This window comes from Bos indicus x Bos taurus, chromosome 25 (genome assembly GCF_003369695.1).
Source record: "Bos indicus x Bos taurus breed Angus x Brahman F1 hybrid chromosome 25, Bos_hybrid_MaternalHap_v2.0, whole genome shotgun sequence".
NCBI classification, from domain to species: domain Eukaryota; kingdom Metazoa; phylum Chordata; class Mammalia; order Artiodactyla; family Bovidae; genus Bos; species Bos indicus x Bos taurus.
Window position 1 is genome coordinate 14242863 of NC_040100.1, and position 17489 is coordinate 14260351.

At 43.2% G+C, this 17489-nt stretch overlaps 1 protein-coding gene and 1 long non-coding RNA gene across 3 annotated transcripts in view; one reads left to right on the forward strand and one right to left on the reverse strand.

Annotated features, from left to right (window-relative positions):
- The window catches only part of TMEM248 (transmembrane protein 248), a 42319-nt gene that overhangs the window by 21658 nt on the left and 3172 nt on the right, over nucleotides 1-17489 (reverse strand). The window contains exon 2 of one of the 2 annotated variants that reach the window (XM_027528215.1): nucleotides 8045-8175. The gene's annotated coding sequence lies outside the window, so the exon portion shown is untranslated. Of the gene's footprint in view, nucleotides 1-5146; nucleotides 5378-8044; nucleotides 8176-17489 lie in introns of those variants that run through there. The other variant, XM_027528214.1, reaches the window with a different exon arrangement.
- On the forward strand, nucleotides 5033-17185 carry LOC113883973. Its single transcript, XR_003508777.1, has 3 exons — nucleotides 5033-5528; nucleotides 15777-15893; nucleotides 16823-17185. It is a non-coding gene; the product is annotated as an uncharacterized LOC113883973 (long non-coding RNA).

The window sequence follows — 17489 nt, forward strand, 5'->3', positions numbered from 1 at the left end:
AACTGAATTTTTGACCTTAGGCTAAATGAGAAATTCCTTAAAACTCTTTTATAAAGTCACACCCTTTTCAAAGTTCTGAGGAGACTAGGAGTCAGGGAAGTGGTGGAAGAACCCACAGGGGGACTATACAGGGAGGGTGAGGGAGGCAAGCTTGTTCTAACGCCCACTGTGGGAAATATGCTGGTCTTATGCTAAGAGAAAAGGCCAGGCAGTCACCTTGATGTGGGAGAGGCTCATTCTGAGTGTAAAAATTAAAGTAGCCTTCTCAAATATCCTGTGATGTTTAAGACAGTCAAAGGGTTTTAAGGCTGGTTGCTATAAACCCTAAGGCTAATATAGAACATTAATGGATGCGATGCTGGATTATCCAAGACTCAGTAGAGATGAGGACACAGGCTCATCTCAAAGAAACGCTGGGCAGTCTCAACACCCAGCTCTCCAGCACTGAAAAATCACCTCCCTCCCCCACAAAAAAGTGAATGCAGATGGAAAAGACCCTCAGAGAAGCAAATGCAGAGCAATAAAGTCTAAGAAAAACGTCAAGGTCTCCACAAAGGTCTGGACGCTGAAGCCGAGGTCTGGGTCTCGGTCCTTATTACCTCCCGGTGGCAATGGACGCCAAGGGCGACCCCACCTTCCAGCTGCCAGGACCTCCCTCTCCTGGCTGCTCTTCCTTCTCACTCTTCTTCAAAACTTGGGGGTCCCCCCGGGCTCCAGCTGGGCCTCTGTTCAAGGCGGACACACTCATTCACAGCTTCCTGTCAATTTCACCTACTTCCTCACTCCAGATGGAAATATCCATCTACTGGAACATTCCACGGAGAGGACCCACAGGCACCTCGAACCACCCGTCAAGGTCAAAGCCTATCCAAAGTCTCCACATCAGCTTCTCCTCGTAAAGAAAGACAGCTCTCTACCCAGGACCCCTGCCAGCCATTCGGGACTCTCTCCTACACCCCAGCAGTTACCGGTTACCAGCCCCGCTGCTCCCACAGCTGCAGTGTCTCTCAACAGTGGCTTTTCTCCAGCCCCACTGCCTCCTTCAGCCCAACTGAACTCCAAACGCATCCTGCTCCTGTGGGCTCTCATTTCTGTGACGCTCTCTGCACACCTCCCTCGGGCAAGGCCTGACGCTGGGAAGGTGCTCAACAGTAACATCTAACATTACCACCCACTTTGATGAGTGAAGCACGATGTTCTAAGAGTTTTGCACATATTTTATCCTCTTGACATCTGTACTTTACAGATGAGGAAATTCAGGCATAAGGAAGTGGCTAAGCTGCCCGAAGTCCTAAATGAACGTGGATTCAAGTCCCGTCAGACTCCAGAGCCTGGACATTAACCAAGTGCTCCAGTGCCTCCCAGGAGATGGTGAATACAGAGTCCACCCCATCAAGTGAGATACACACTGAGTAGCAGTCATACAATTTTGCAATTAAGACATCAATAGTGATATAAGTAGAAACCTCTCCCATTAGGGGTTAAGGATCATTTTTAATAGCCACCATTTAACATGTGCGGGGCCAGGCTCTATGCCAAGTGCTTTACATACATATTTCCTAATCCTCACAACACTGCCAAGTAAATATGCCTATCCTCACTTTACCCAAGAGGAAACTGAAATCAAAAGGGGTTAATTTATACAAGGTTGTATTACAAAAAGTCACAGGAAGTACTCAATTGAGATTCTGACTTAATCCACCTGACCTCAAAACCTGTGCTATCACAACACCAGGGTTGATAAGTAGGTTTCAAGTCAAATGCCTGACAGGAGGAAAAAAATTCACATACCACGGATAGTGTATTTTAGCTGACTTCAATATGAGCACAATTAAGATGGACTTTTTCTGAAGTTTAAAACGGTTACCTTATTTCCCATCTCTTTAGCAAGGCAACTCCCACTTCAGCACCTTTACTAGGGTATAAAGCAAAGATGAGTGGAATCTCCTGCCAATAGTTTCTTATTTCTTAATCTAATACAACTTACAAGGCAGAAGAGACTCTCAAAAACTTGTTTCACTCAACAAGTTTAAATGATCAAAAGGGAAATAACAGAAAGCATAAAGGTTCAGTTGCTACATGTGCATTTTAGGCAATGACAGTACTCAAATAAAGACAAAAGGAAAACAATGTGGGCTGATAAAATTTCATGACTTATTTTCCAAAATTCAGACTGGCTGTATTTCTACTTACTTGTAACTACTTAATGCATCGTTCCGTTTTCAAAATCATGACATAAAATCATGGGAATTTCCAACATGATCCCTCTTTTTAACAAATAAATTCATCTTAGTCCCAAAATTGAAAATAACTCATCTCTTTGTTCTTAGTTTTTTAACTGCTGACCTACTTAAAAACCAAACTGAAAGTATCTTTGGATTGAGATGTAATGATTTGGGGTTTAATTAACAGATACTTAAGAAAACAAATCATGAGTGATGACAAGATTAAATGAACACAACATGGAATCATAACATCTGAACACAGTATCAAGACTGGGATATGTTCTGAAAACAGCATTTTAAAACAAACAGCCCAAAATGGCAAATGCCAGCACCATCAGACACTGCTCTACAGTCCCCAGGTTTATAATTATACACAGAAAGAGTGCATACCTCTGGTATGGAAAAGATAATTTAAGGATTTCTACATTTACCAAACAAATCCTAAATGGAAATTTAATTTGCTAAAAACTCTTATCATCTTTCCTCCATTACCTTTTTTTCATTTTAATTGGAATGTCTCAGTGAAAAAAAATTTTTTAACTTTTCTTAAAAAATTCTAAAGCCCTCTCACAAGTCAGTATCACTCTGTAGCAGGTTAACAGTGACAAAAACATCCCGTAGATCTGCCATCCCTGTTAGGACCACTCTTTTTCAGACACTTGACTGTAACAAGGAGGAGACAGAGCAGTGGGGAGAGAGGGAAGAAGAGTCAAAAAGGAGGAGTAAAAAGTTAAGCTGGTCCCTAGTATGTTTAACGAAAAGCTACGGCTGAAGCCAGTGAGGTCCTAAGACTAATCATAACATTCCAGGGCAATTACATGGTGGTGTCCTGTTTGAACAGCCTCAACAGTTCTTCAACAACTGGGTAATAGAAACAAACAACATCTCTGTGAAGTGAACTAAGTGTCATTAAAAACACTCAGGTGATGGCTAAAAGTCTGCCATTTATCACTCGGCTGAAGCCAGAGTGGCAGAGATGTTACTAGATCTGTGCTCCTGCAAACTAAACACAGGCACATAAACCACTCGAGGACAGCACATTTAATTTCCTGATTGTTAATACCAGACAGGAATTACAATCAGCATCTTTTTTCATTGTCTTTAAAATGAGTTAAGCACTGCTTCGTGTCATTGGCTGTTTAACAAAAGAAGACACATACATCAAATGCAAACAGTTCTCTAACCCAGAAAACCACCAGAAGTCAGACTCGGTAGCCTGTGTTTTTCTGAAGCAGAAAAGCATTCAACCCTTAACCAGCTGTCTCTGCGAATACTTCCAGACACCTACTGCCTAGCTACCTAGACCCGGTGCCCTTCCACCAAAGGCCCAAGCTTTCTATTTCCCAGCACATCTGTAATGACCCAAACCCTCCCCATCCTTCAAGGTCCACCTCAAAAGTCACTTCCTTCAAGGTTATGTGGCAGCCTGGATGGGACTGGGGCTAGAGGGAGAATGGATACATGTATATGTATGCCTGAGTCCCTCCACTGTTCGTCTCAAACTATTGCAACATAGTTTGTTAATCGGCTGTACCACAACAAAAAAATTAAAAAGTCTTTTTAAAAAGTCACTTCCTTTAGGAAGGTTTTCTGATCCTAATCAGAAGGAAATCTCTAATAGCTGGTATCTCTATATGGCAATTAAGTCCTGCCACGTTTTATCCCCCATCCCTTTCTCTAATTAAGTCCCTGGCCAGCAAAAACTATATTTGCACTTAGGTCTGTCTCGCTTCCCTGCAGCAGCTGCAGCTCCCGCCCCAACAGAGCAGGTGCGCTCCATCAGCATTTGTGATCCTAGAACCCAGACGCCCTCCGCAGCCCTGATTCCAGTCCGTCTCAATTAGGCCACAGAAATTCTTCCCAACCTTTACTAGGAAGTCAACACACTGCCTCCTTACTCCCAGAGTAAACAGTCTTGGAGTCATAAAGTATATCTCAGCTGCACAACAGGTCTATTTCCTTTGAGATTTCTTAGATGCAGTGAGGGAGCGGAGGGTGCTTTTATCATTCAAGCTGGAACCGAGCACTATCTACAGATGGGATACAAAAAGCTCAGACTCCAAGCTCACCAAAAAGAATGCTACAGGGACAAACCAACAGTCATCACCAACCCTGGGGTCTTGCCTCCCGCTACCTCCCCGAGAGGGCTCACCTTTGAGGCGGGAAAGTAGCAATTCAGCAACCACAAGCTTTCCTGCTTTCAGGCAGACCGCAAAGCAGCTCATCATTCAACACTCAGCCAAGGCTGTCATCGGCTGAGAACTAAACTACAGACACCGGATTCTTCAACAAAGGCCCCCTCACCAGCTGTCCACCGATTATGGTGTTTACACGATCGAAAGCAGCACAACGGGCCTAGTCTTATTCCAGAGGGTGCCTATCAAGGGAACTAGAATTACCGGCCTCTAGATTACCTTGAAGCCACTCAATTTAGTTTATTAAAATATAAGTGAGGATGATAATCCACCCCCGCTCTGGATAGTTACCAAGCTTGACACAAAAAAATACCACTAGTTCACTTCAAGTGTCGCATGTACCCAAGTCTCTCCCTCCCATCTTGAAATGTGTATCCTTCGCAAACGGAAGAATAACGCAAACGCGTCCCAAAGTCAACAAAGGCAAACCACCACCAAGTTCCCCGTGCCAAATCCAAATTATCCAGGCCTCGGCTCCAGACGTGGCAAGTCCTGCCATCTCGAGGGCCTCCAGGGAACGCTGGCTCCGGGGACGCGAATGGACAAACCCCGGTGGCCGGCGACCCAGGCCGAGGCCACCAGCCTAGGCCGGACCAGGACCAACCCCCATCAGCAGCTGGAGTCGGGGCTGCAGCCCGAGACGTGAGGGCGAAACCAAGCCAGTTCATCCCCTCCTGGCCCTCGTCAGCCCCGGCCGAGCCCTGACCCCCGCCCGCCCTGGCTCACCCCGCCCCGGTGGGCAGCGGCGCGCCCCGGGCCCGGCCGGGCCAGCTGCTCGCCGGACGCCCGCGGCCGCTCGGAGCTCACTAGCGGCGGCGCGCGGCCGGCCCGGGGCCGCTCGGCACCATTCTCCCCGCCGCGCCGGGGGCAGCGTCCGGCTCCGCGGGGCCGACGCGAGGACCAAAGGCCAGTCGGGCTCCCGCCGCCGCGACACGGTCTCGTCACCAGGTCCGGCTTCCGTGGTTTCCGGGTAGAAAAAAACGCCACGGACAACGCCGCCTTGACCTCCGACACCTGGCGTCCGACGGCGGCGCGGCGGGGACAAGACTCCTCAGTCGCTGGAGGCGGAGGCCACGCTTCCTAACGGGGTCACGTGGCGGGCTCGCACGTGAGTACGTGGGGTGCGTGCGTGCCAGCGTGGAGTGCGGGACGTTCTTTTGCGTGTTCTGTGTAAGACTGGTGTGTAGTCAGAGTGATTGCGCCGAGTATGCATGAGTGGTGCATGTTTGTGGATCTCTGTGTGTCCCTGTGCTTTTTGTACAAGGCTTCAGGCAGTGCATATTTAGTGTTTGATGGGTGTGTGTGTAAAGTGTGTGCGTGTGTGTCTGTGTGTCTCTCTGCTCCGGGATTAATCACTGCTGATAAAAGTATCCCTTGCTGCAATCAAAATTATGAAATTTATTTGTAAAATGATTTTAAAGATTTTTGTAAAATAAATTGGCATTGTCCAGTAAACTTGAAGATATACATAATCTCCGGAGACTGTTACCCTGGAAAAACACTTGCACGTCTGCACAAATTGACCTAGTAATGTTTATAGCACCTCTATTTTTTTTGGTTCGTTTTTTGTTTTGGTTGTTTTTGGACTATAATTGCTTTACAGTGTTGTGTTAGTTTCTGCTGCACAACAATGTGAATTAGGCAAATGTATGCATACATATCGGAGAAGGCAATGGCACCCCACTCCAGTACTCTTGCCTGGAAAATCCCATGGATGGAGGAGCCTGGTAGGCTGTAGTCCATGGGGTCGCTAAGAGTTGGACACGACTGAGCGACTTCCTTTTCACTTTTCACTTTCATGCATTGGAGAAGGAAATGGCAACCCACTCCAGTGTTCTTGCCTGGAGAATCCCAGGGGCGGGGGAGCCTGGTGGGTTTCCGTCGATGGGGTCGCACAGAGTCGGACACGACTGAAGCGACTTAATAGCAGTAGCAGCATGCATACATATATCCCTTCCCTCTTGAGTCTTCCTCCCAGCCCCGCCCCAGACCACTGTTTGTAATCACTAAGAATTAAGGGGAGGGGAAAAACAAATGCTCATACAGTCAAATGCAAGCCTGTAAACCTTAGGTATATTCATATATAATCAAATACAATACAAAAGAGCAGTGAAAAATAATTGAAAACTGCTGACACAGCAAAGAAGCTCAATCTCAGGGAGCAAGTCACACAATGATACATTGAAGCATAATTCCACTGTAAAAAAAATTTCCAAACATGCTAATATAATGGACATATTGTTTAGAGATGCATACATAATTGGTAGAACTCTGACAAAAATCAAGAGAAAAAGAGGCACAGGATTTCCCTGGTGGCGTAGTGGGTAAGAATCTGCCTGCCAATGCAGGGGACATGGGTTTGATCCCTGGTCTGGGAAGATTCCATATGCCACGAAGCAGCTAAGCCACAACTATGGAGGCTTTGCTCTAGAGCTTGGCCTCAACTACTGAAGCCTGCATGCTGCAACTGCTGAAGCCCATGCTCCACAACAAGAGAGACCAGCAAAATGAGAAGCCTGTGCACTGCAATGAAGAGTAACCCCCACTCACTGCAACTAGAGAAAGCTGGCACAAAGCAGCGAAGACCCAGAACAACCAAAAATAAAATTAAATAAAGCGTTAAACAATTAATCATTAAGAAAAAGATGCACAGTCTTCATGCTAAGTGTTAGAATGATGGACTTGGGGAAAAGCGCACAAGCCAATTCAAAGGTAATTGGAATGTTCCCTATCTTAAAAAGGGTCATGAGCACACAGCTATTTAACAAATTTAAGTTATTGTTTATATTTTATGCATAACTTAAAATTTTTATTTTGTATCCACTAGATAGCTAATAAAAATGGAAAACACTGTGATTCACCATTGAATTAGAAAGTCATTGAGTATGAAGATGGTTTATCATGTGACAAAGGCAGCAGAAGCTGCTAAGTATCTTCAAGTAGGTCAAACCTAGGAGATGCCACTGTGAAGTCATTCAAGAGTCGTGAAACAGAATGACTGTACCCTGAAACACTTACCTTTGACAAAAGTATTAATAGCTGTCAGCTGGTTTTCAAAAGAAGCTTCTTAACTTCCAGTAGAAAATAATTAAACCAAAGATATTTTAATCCTCAAGATTATACCTTCAACCTCAAAGATGGTAAAGTCAATCAAATTACAAGTGGAGGCTTTGACAAGCATGCCAATGCAAGCAATAAATAGCTACAAGTGGCCGTAGGTTCTTTAAATCAGTTGGTGAATGTGAACTAAACTTAAACCTGGATTGTGAAAGTGAACAGCAGTGTGGTAGGTCATTGTGTCAGGATAAATATATGCTGTTATAAATTAAAAATAAGTCATGTCAATTCTGTGCATCAAAGTCCAAAAAGAAATAAAAACATTTTAACTCCACTATTTTCATACACACTTATGTAATTCTTTTTCTGAAAAGCTGTTATTGAATCAATGAACATCTTACACTCGATGAAATATCAGAATCAATAAACACTGTTGCATAAGTGAAAGAACAGTAAACATTTCATAAAAGAAGAAATGTGAATTCCAACAGATACAAAAGGATGTCATTGGTGATAATGATGGGGGACTCACTGAGGATAAACAATTTGCTGGGAAGGAAGGTATACCTCAACAGCAGGAAGGAGAGCAGGAGACTCTGGTTGGAGGTGGGATTTGGAGTCTAGTCCTGGCTTTGCTGTTCACTGTGTGGATCCCCTTGAGTAGGTCACAAACACTCCGAACCTCAGACTCTTCATTCCTAAGGTGGAGAAAATAACATCCACTTACTCAAGTCGAAGACCATAAAGAAAACTGAGCACTGAAGAATTGATGTTTTTGAACTGTGGTGCTGGAGAAGACTCTTGAGAGTCCCTTGGACTAAAAGGAGATCAAACCAGTCAATCCTAAAGGAAACCAACCCTGAATATTCATTAGAAGGACTGATGCTGAAGCTGAAGCTCCAATACTTTGGCCACTTGATGCAAAGAGCCAACTCACTGGAAAAGACCCTGATGCTGGGAAAGATTGAGGGCAGGAGAAAAAAGGGGTGGCAGAGGATGAGATGGCTGGATGGCATCACAGACTCAATGGACATGAGTTTCAGCAAACTCTGGGAGATGGTGAAGGACAGGAAAGCCTGGCATGCTGCAGTCCATGGGGTCACAAAAGAGTCAGAAACAACTTAGCGACTGAACAACAACAACAAAAAATCCTCCAAATGTTGTGTAAACTGTAAAATGCTGTCAAAAGATATGTGCTGTGACAGTTAACCACGGTAAGACCACAACAAACTTTAACTGTTTTGTGAAAGTTCAGGCAGGGTCCCAACCCCTGGTCAACATACTGATGAAGCGTTGCTTTGTAAACCCTTGGGTTCAAGGAGCTTTAGAATGGTTTATGTCAGCTTCTCAGCATTATTTATTGATAATAATCAGACTGATAATTTACACCTGGGCTTCTTGAGGCCCCGCAGGGGGCTCTGCCATTGAGGAATGTACCTATATGACCGGCAAGATCTTTAAAGGACTCTGCTTTGGGCTCCCTGTTCCAAAGTTTTCATGCACATGTTGATGGTTCCTGATCCAAGAGAAAAAGTGATTTCTGTCTTGGTTCTTATAAAAAATGGACAATAGGACCTGGTCTTTCCAGACCTTTTGCTATGGAATAGTCTTTGGCTATAATGCATGTCCTTACTTTAATACTGTTGCTATTTATTTTTTCCTGTAATAAACTGTAGCATTGCCCTATGAGTTTCCTGAGCAACTGAACCCTGTTAAGTGAAAGTGAAAGTCTCTCAGTCGTGTCCGACTCTTTGCGACCCCATGGACTATAGTCCATGGAATTCTCCAGGCCAGAACACTGGAGTGGGTAGCCTTTCCCTTCTCCAGGGGATCTTCCCTACCCAGGGATCAAACCCAGGTCTCCCACATTGCAGGCAGATTCTTTACCAGATGAGCCATAGGGAAGCCCAAGAACACTGGAGTGGGTAGCATATCCCTTCTCCTTAATTGCCACCATTCATGCAGCTGGTGTCTGAAGTAGGACTTACTGAAAGCCTCCTCACTCTTAATGGCTAAGGCATTATTTAAAAAGAAAAAGGATAGGACTTCCCTGGTGATCAGGTGGTTAAGAACCCGCCTTGCAATGCAGGGGACTCGGATTCAATCCCTGGTCAGGGAACTAAGATCCCACATGCCAGTGAGCAGCTAAGCCACAACTAGAGAGACCGTTCACTGCGTGAGACAACAAAGATCCCGCATGCTGCAGCTGAGGCCAGATGCAGCCAAATAATAAATAATAACTTAAATAAACAAACACAGCTCCTAAAAAAGATAATTCCGATAAAGCAGATGAAAACGAACAAGCCATCCTTGGTTTGAAATAGCACAGATTTTGAAATGAGATACTTATTAATAATAAAACTGTCAAGTGAAATCTGGAAATGAAAGAATCCAAACTCCAGGAGCTTAAATGGATCAGAAGGGAAATGCAAACCAATGTCAAGTCAGCTACAAATTCAGTCCCGTGGTTGCTGCTTTGAGCACTAGCCAAATGAAAGCAAGCTCAGAATCTCCATGGGTTGAGTTCTGCCCTCTCTGGCTGGTGCTATAATTTTTGATGAATCAGCTCAGCTTGTGACACCCATGAAGATAATTAAAGTGGGGCAAGATGAGAGTGGAGGGCAGGAAGCCATGGAAATAAGGGATTATTCAGTAAAGGAATGGAGACATTTTGTAGATCATCACAGACATCGTCCTAATAAACATTTGTGAAAATGAGCCTCCGGAGACCTTTAGAATTGGGTCTCTGTCCCTGCTTTGAAGTCTGCTAGCCAGAGAGGGAGTATCTGGGCTACCCCCACCCCATCCTCTGTTGGCTAATACCTTTGTGAGGATGGGTCATGAGGAAGCCCCTAGATTAACGGAATGGATGAAGAAAAAGGTCCCTTCATACATATCCAGAGAAGGGTAACTTTATTGTCCCTCCCTTTATCCACACAAACTGAAGATGCCAAAACATAGCAGGTGCAGCCGGGATTGGGCTATGTAATAATTATGGAACTGAGTCACCCAGGCTGTGACCAAAACCATAATGGAAGGAATCCCGCCGGCATTGGCACCATCTAATACTTTACTATTGAGTCCACGGAGAATGTGAAAGTAGCAGCTTCAAAGCCTTTATCCCCGTGACCCCACGGGGAATTTTTTTTTAAGTTAGATGGCATAGCCACTTAGGAAAACAGATTGGCAATTCCTCAAAAAGTTAAGCATTGAGTTTGTATTTGACCCTGTAATTCCACTCCTAGAGACTCAACAGAATGGAAGACATGGCGAAACAAAAAGATGTACACAGATGTTCACAACAGCGATATCATAGCCCACAAGTGGAAACAGCTCAAATGTTCACCAAATGATGAATGGATTAAACAAAATGGGCAATATCCATGCAATGGAATATTCAGTTCAGTTCAGTCGCTCAGTCGTGTCCGACTCTTTGCTACTCCATGAACCACAGCATGTCAGGCCTCCCTGTCCATCACCAACTCCCAGAGTCCACCCAAACCCACGTCCATTGAGTCGGTGATGCCATCCAACCATCTCATCCTCTGTCGTCCCCTTCTCCTCCTGCCCTCAGTCTTTCCCAGCTACAGGGTCTTTTCAAATGAGTCAGCTTTTTGCATCAGGTGGCCAAAGGATTGGAGTTTCAGCTTCAACATCAGTCCTTCCAATGAACACCCAGGACTGATCTCCTTTAGGATGGACTGGTTGGATCTCCTTGCAGTCCAAGGGATTCTCAAGAGTCTTCTCCAACACCACAGTTCAAAAGCATCAATTCTTTGGCCCTCAGCTTTCTTTATAGTCCAACTCTCACATCCATACAAGACCACTGGAAAAACCATAGCCTCGACTAGACAGACCTTTGTTGACAAAGTAATGTCTCTGCTTTTGAATATGCTGTCTAGGTTGGTCATAACTTTCCTTCCAAGGAGTAAGCGTCTTTCAATTTCATGGCTGCAATCACCATCTGCAGTGATTTTTGAGCCCAGAAAAATAAAGTCAGCCACTGTTTCCAGTGTTTCCCCATCTATTTGCCATGAAGTGATGGGACCGGATGCCATGATCTTAGTTTTCTGAATGTTGAGCTTTAAGCCAACTTTTTTACTCTCCTCTTTCACTTTCATCAAGAGGCTCTTTAGTTCTTCTTCACTTTCTGCCATAAGGGTGGTGTCATCTGTATATCTGAGGTGATTGATATTTCTCCCAGCAATCTTGATTCCAGCTTGTGCTTCCTCCAGCCCAGCGTTTCTCATGATGTACTCTGCATAGAAGTTAAATAAGCAGGGTGACAATATACAGCCTTGATGTACTCCTTGTCCTATTTGGAACCAGTCTGTTGTTCCATGTCCAGTTCTAACTGGTGCTTCCTGACCTGCATAACAGGTTTCTCAAGAGGCAGGCCAGGTGGTCTGGTATTCCCATCTCTTTCAGAATTTTCCACAGTTTATTGTGATCCACACAGTCAAAGGCTTTGGCATAGTCAGTAAAGCAGAAATAGATATTTTCCTGGAACTCTCTTGCTTTTTCGATGACCCAGCAGATGTTGGCAATTTGATCTCTGGTTCCTCTGCCTTTTCTAAAACCAGTTTGAACATGTGGAAGTTCACAGTTCACGTATTGCTGAAGCCTGGCTTGGAGAATTTTGAGCATCACTTTACTAGCGTGTGAGATGAGTGCAATTGTGCGGTAGTTTGAGCTCTCTTTGGCATTGCCTTTCTTTGGGATTGGAATGAACACTGACCTTTTCCAGTCCTGTGGCCACTGCTGAAAGTGCAGCACTTTCACAGGATCATCTTTCAGGATTTGAAATAGCTCAACTGGAATTCCATCACCTCCAATGGCTTTGTTCATAGTGATACTTCCTAAGGCCCACTTGACTTCACATACCAGGATGTCTGGCTCTGGGTGAGTGACCACACCATCGTGATTATCTGGGTCGTGAAGATTTTTTTTGTACAGTTCTTCTGTGTATTCTTGCCACCTCTTCTTAATATCTTCTGCTTCTGTTAGGTCCATACCATTTCTGTCCTTTATTGGAATATTATTCACCCATAAAGGGGAAGGGAGTACTGCTACATGCTGTAATATAGATGAACCTTGGAAACATACTAAGTGAAAGAAGCCAGAAACAAAAGACCATGGATTATATGATTCCATTGATATGAAGTGTCCAGAATAAGCAAATCTATGGACACAGAAACTAGACTAAAGGCTGCCTAAGGTGGGAGGCAAATTGAAGGGTGATAACTAAAGGAGAGTTTCTTTGGGGACAATGAAAATGTTCAAAAATTTATTGTGGTCATGGTTGCACAAGTCTGTGAATATAATGGAAACCACTGAACTGTACATTTTAACTATATATTTGTGTGGTATATGAATTATCTCTCAATAAAGCTGCTTTCAAAACATTAAGACTTTACAAAAGAAAATCAAAACAAGGCAGGGAGTAACTTTCAAGGCTCTAATCCTGTGAAAATCTTTAGACAGTTAATGTTTAAATGAAAATAAAAAAGGAAGAAATTGACACAGTGCCATCAAAACCTTGATAGAAATATTACAGGAATCTGAGTTTCCCACAACTAGGTCTCCTCAAAGGCCCTAGGATATGAAATTCCAAGGCGTAGAGAAATTTCTGAAAGAAAAGAATTCCAACGAGCCTAGGGCATCAAATTCCAAAATAAAAACTTTTAATATAAAGGCAGTAGTTCTTTGTCTCATAGTTGCTAATTTTCCTTAAGATTGAGATTATTTCGAATTTTAAAATAATTGACATTTCTTCGTTAAAAAAAAAAATCAAGGCCATAACGGAGGAAGATTGGCATAAAGGCTAAGATGTGGACCGTAGGCTTTTTGATGTGGACCATTTTTTTAGTGAAAGTATCTTAGTCATGTCCAACTCTTTTTGACCCCATGGACTATATAGTCCATGGAATTCTCCAGGCCAGAATACTGGAGTGGGCAGCCATTCCCTTCTCCAGGGGATTTTGCCAACTCAGGAACCGAACCCAGGTCTCCCACATTGCAGGCAGATTCTTTGCCAGCTGAGACACCAGGGAAGCCCCAGTGAGCCACTAGGGAAGCCCAAGACTTAAAAAAAATAAATCTTTATTGAATTTGTTACATTACTGCTTCTGTTTTATGTTTTGGTTTTTTGGCTGTGAGGCAGGTAGGTTCTTAGCTCCCCGACCAGAGACTGAACCAGCACCCTCTGCATTGGAAGGCAAAGTCTTAACCACTGGATCAAGAGAGAAACCATAGCCTTGACTAGACAGACCTTTGTTGACAAAGTAATGTCTCTGCTTTTTAATATGCTGTCTAGGTTGGTCATAACTTTCCTTCCAAGGAGTAAGCATCTTTAATTTCATGGTTGCAATCACCATCTGCAGTGATTTTGGAGCCCAGAAAAATAAAGTCAGTCACTGTTTCCACTGTCTCCCCATCTATTTGCCATGAAGTGATGGGACCAGATGCCATGATCTTAGTTTTCTGAATGTTGAACTTTAAGCCAACTTTTTCACTCTCCTCTTTCACTTTCATCAAGAGGCTCTTTAGTTCTTCTTCACTTTCTGCCATAAGGGTGGTGTCATCTGCATATCTGAGGTGATTGATATTTCTCCCAGCAATCTTGATTCCAGCTTGTGCTTCCTCCAGCCCAGCGTTTCTCGTGATGTACTCTGCATATAAGTTAAATAAGCAGGGTGATGATATACAGCCTTGACGTACTCCTTGTCCTATTTGGAACCAGTCTGTTGTTCCATGTCCAGTTCTAACTGTTGCTTCTTGATCTGCATACAGAATTCTCAGGAGGCAGGTAAGGTGGTCTGGTATTTCCGTCTCTTTAAGAATTTTCCACAGTTTGTTATCATCCACACAAAGGCTTGGTGTAGTCAGTAAAGCAGGAGTAGACATTTTCTGGAACTCTCTTGTTTTTTCCATGATCCAGTGGATGCTGGCAATTTGATCTCTGGTTCCTCTGCCTTTTCTAAATCCAGCTTGAACATCTGAAAGTTCACGGTTCACGTACTGTTGAAGCCTGGCTTGGAGAATTTTGAGCATTACTTTGCTAGTGTGTGAGATTGAGTGCCGTTATATGGTAGTTCGAACATCCTTTGGCATTGCCTTTCTTTGGGATTGGAATGAAAACTGACCTTTTCCAGTCTTGTGGCCATTGCTGAGTTTTTCAAATTTGCTGGCATACTGAGTGCAGCACTTTCACAGCATCATCTTTTAGGATTTGAAATAGGTCAACTGGAGTTCCATCACCTCCACAGTAGTGATGCTTTCTAAGACCCACTTGACTTAGCATTCCAGGATGTTTGCCTCTAGGTGAGTGATCACACCATCGTGATTATCTGGGTTGTGAAGCTCTTTTTTGTATAGTTCTGTGTTTTGTTGCCACCTCTTCTGAGTATCTTCTGCTTCTGTTAGATCCATAACATTATGTCCTTTATTGAGCCCATCTTTGCATGAAATGTTCCCTTGGCATCTCTAATTTTCTTGAAGAGATATCTAGTCTTTCCCATTCTATTGTTTTCCTCTATTTCTTTGCATCGCTCACTGAAGAAGTCTTTCTTATCTCTCCTTGCTTTTCTTTGGAGCTCTGCATTCAAATGGGTGTATCTTTCCTTTTCTCCTTTACCTTTAGCTTCTCTTCTTTTCTCAGCTATTTGTAAGGCCTCCTCAGACAACCATTTTGCTTTTTTGCATTTCTTTTTCTTGGGGATGGTCTTGATCACTGCCTCCTGTACAACATCATGAACCTTGGTCCATAGTTCTTCAGGCACTCTATCTATCAGATCTAATCCTTTGAATCTGTTTGTCACTTCCATTGTATCATCATAAGGGATTTGATTCAGGTCATACCTGAATGGTCTAGTGGTTTTCCTACTTTCTTCAATTTAAGTCTGAATTTTTAAAGTCTGATATGTACATAGAATGGAATTTAATCTAAAAAGGAAGAAATTCTGATACTTGCAACAGCAAGGATTAGCCTTGAAAACATTATGATCAATGAAATAAGTCAGAAACAAAAGAATATATATAGTATGATTTCCCTTACACGAAGGAGCTAGAATAGGCAAATTGATTAGGAAAGTGGAATAGAGGTTACTGGGAACTGTAGGGGGTGGGGAGTGAGGAGTTATTGTTTAATGGGTACCAAGTTTCTGCCTGGGATGATGAACAAATTCTAGAAATGTATAGTGGCACAACATTTGTGAATGTACTTTAATGACACTGAATTGTACACTTGAAAATGGTCAATTTTATGTTACATACAGTCCACCAATTTTTTTTTTTTTAGTGAACTTCTAGGCGTGGTCTATGTCCTCACAGTGGACAAAGCGGTGGGAGGTCTGACCGTGCACCTGTCTGGACCAGGACCAACGTGGCTGCCCCTTCAGGTTCCCGTTTCCTTTATGTACGTAAGTACAGATGATCTACGCTGGGACATTTCTCTCATGGCCAACCGAGGACACATGGGCCTTGTTGAGAGATTACTCTTGCTGGGAACCAATATCTGTCAAAGTACGTGACCCAAGAAAAGAAATTTGGTTACATTCTCAAGATGTTTTGAACCTGAAACAAGAGACAAAGCCTTAAACCTATATTCCCATGAGAAATAATAGACGGTACATGAGAAAAGCTACATTTTGTTGGGAGGGGCGAAGAAAATCAGTGATAGATTACTTATGGTTTAATCAGTCAAAAGAAATACCCTCAAAAGTATAGATTGTTACTGATCAGGGAGGAAAAGAAATGTCAAGTATTAAAAAAGTGTCTGTGCTGGTGGTACTGGATGGAGCAGCTGTCTGTTTAAATGAATACCAACCCTCAAATGACTGCAAACATTGGGAATATGTGTGCACATCTAGATTCTCTACATGAACAGGTCCTGTTCCCAGGTGTTCTGTGCACATAGGGTGACAGCCTTTGGCTGTGATACTGTTCCTTACATTAATGGCGTTGCTATCTTGTACCCTTTTCCTGAGATAAACTCTAGATTTGTAAGCACTGCCTTATTGAGTCCTGTCATTTGTGTGTCTTTAGCAATTCAAACCTGTTTACCACCATTGGGGTAGTTTTCCTGCATTAAAAATCAGTCTCCTGATGGGGGCGCTGACAAGGACACAGCCCCTCTTTGGTACTCCTGCCCCTAAAACACAAACCCTGTTGTTCAGTCAGTTGTATCTGACTCTTTGAGACCCCATGGACTGCAGCACGCCAGGCTTCGCTGTCCTTCACTATCTCATGGAGTTTGCTCAAACTCATGTCCATTGAATCAATGATGCCATTCAACCATCTCATCCTCTGTCGCCCCCTTCTCCTCCTGCCCTCAATCTTTCCCAGCATCAGGGTCTTTTCCAGTGAGTCGGCTCTTCACATCAGGTGGCCAAAGTATTGGAGCTTCAGCTTCAGCATCAGTCCTTCCAGTGAAAACTCAAATCTAGTCACCATGAAATGACCAAACAAATCCCGGATGAGCGACGTTCTCTAAACATTGAGCCCACCCTCTACAAACATATACCAATGTCATGAAAAACAAAAATCCTCATGTACACATTAAACATCCTACAGTTTTGTAAACTATATCAATAAAGCTGAAAAAACACACCCAAACAAAATAAGGCTGGCAATTATTTAAAGAAGACTAAAAAGACATGACCAATAAATGTGGTAATTAATCCTGCACATGAAACTGGATTTTATTTTTTTTTAAATCTATTAAAGACACTATTTGGAGAATTTGGTCTGTTTATTGCCTCAAAGTTAAATTTTCATTGTTATGTAAAACACTGTCCTTATTCTTAGGAGATATATATATCTAATTTATTTAGGGATATAAAATTATGGTATCTGCACCTAACAAGTACTGCAGCCAGAGTGGGAGTGGCAGGGGAGAAAGAAAAAGAGGGAGGACAAGAGAGAAAAAGCAAATGTGGCAAAATGTTAAGGATTAGATCAAGGAGAAGGGCATGTAGGTTGTTCATTATTCTTCCAATATTTCTGTAGATTT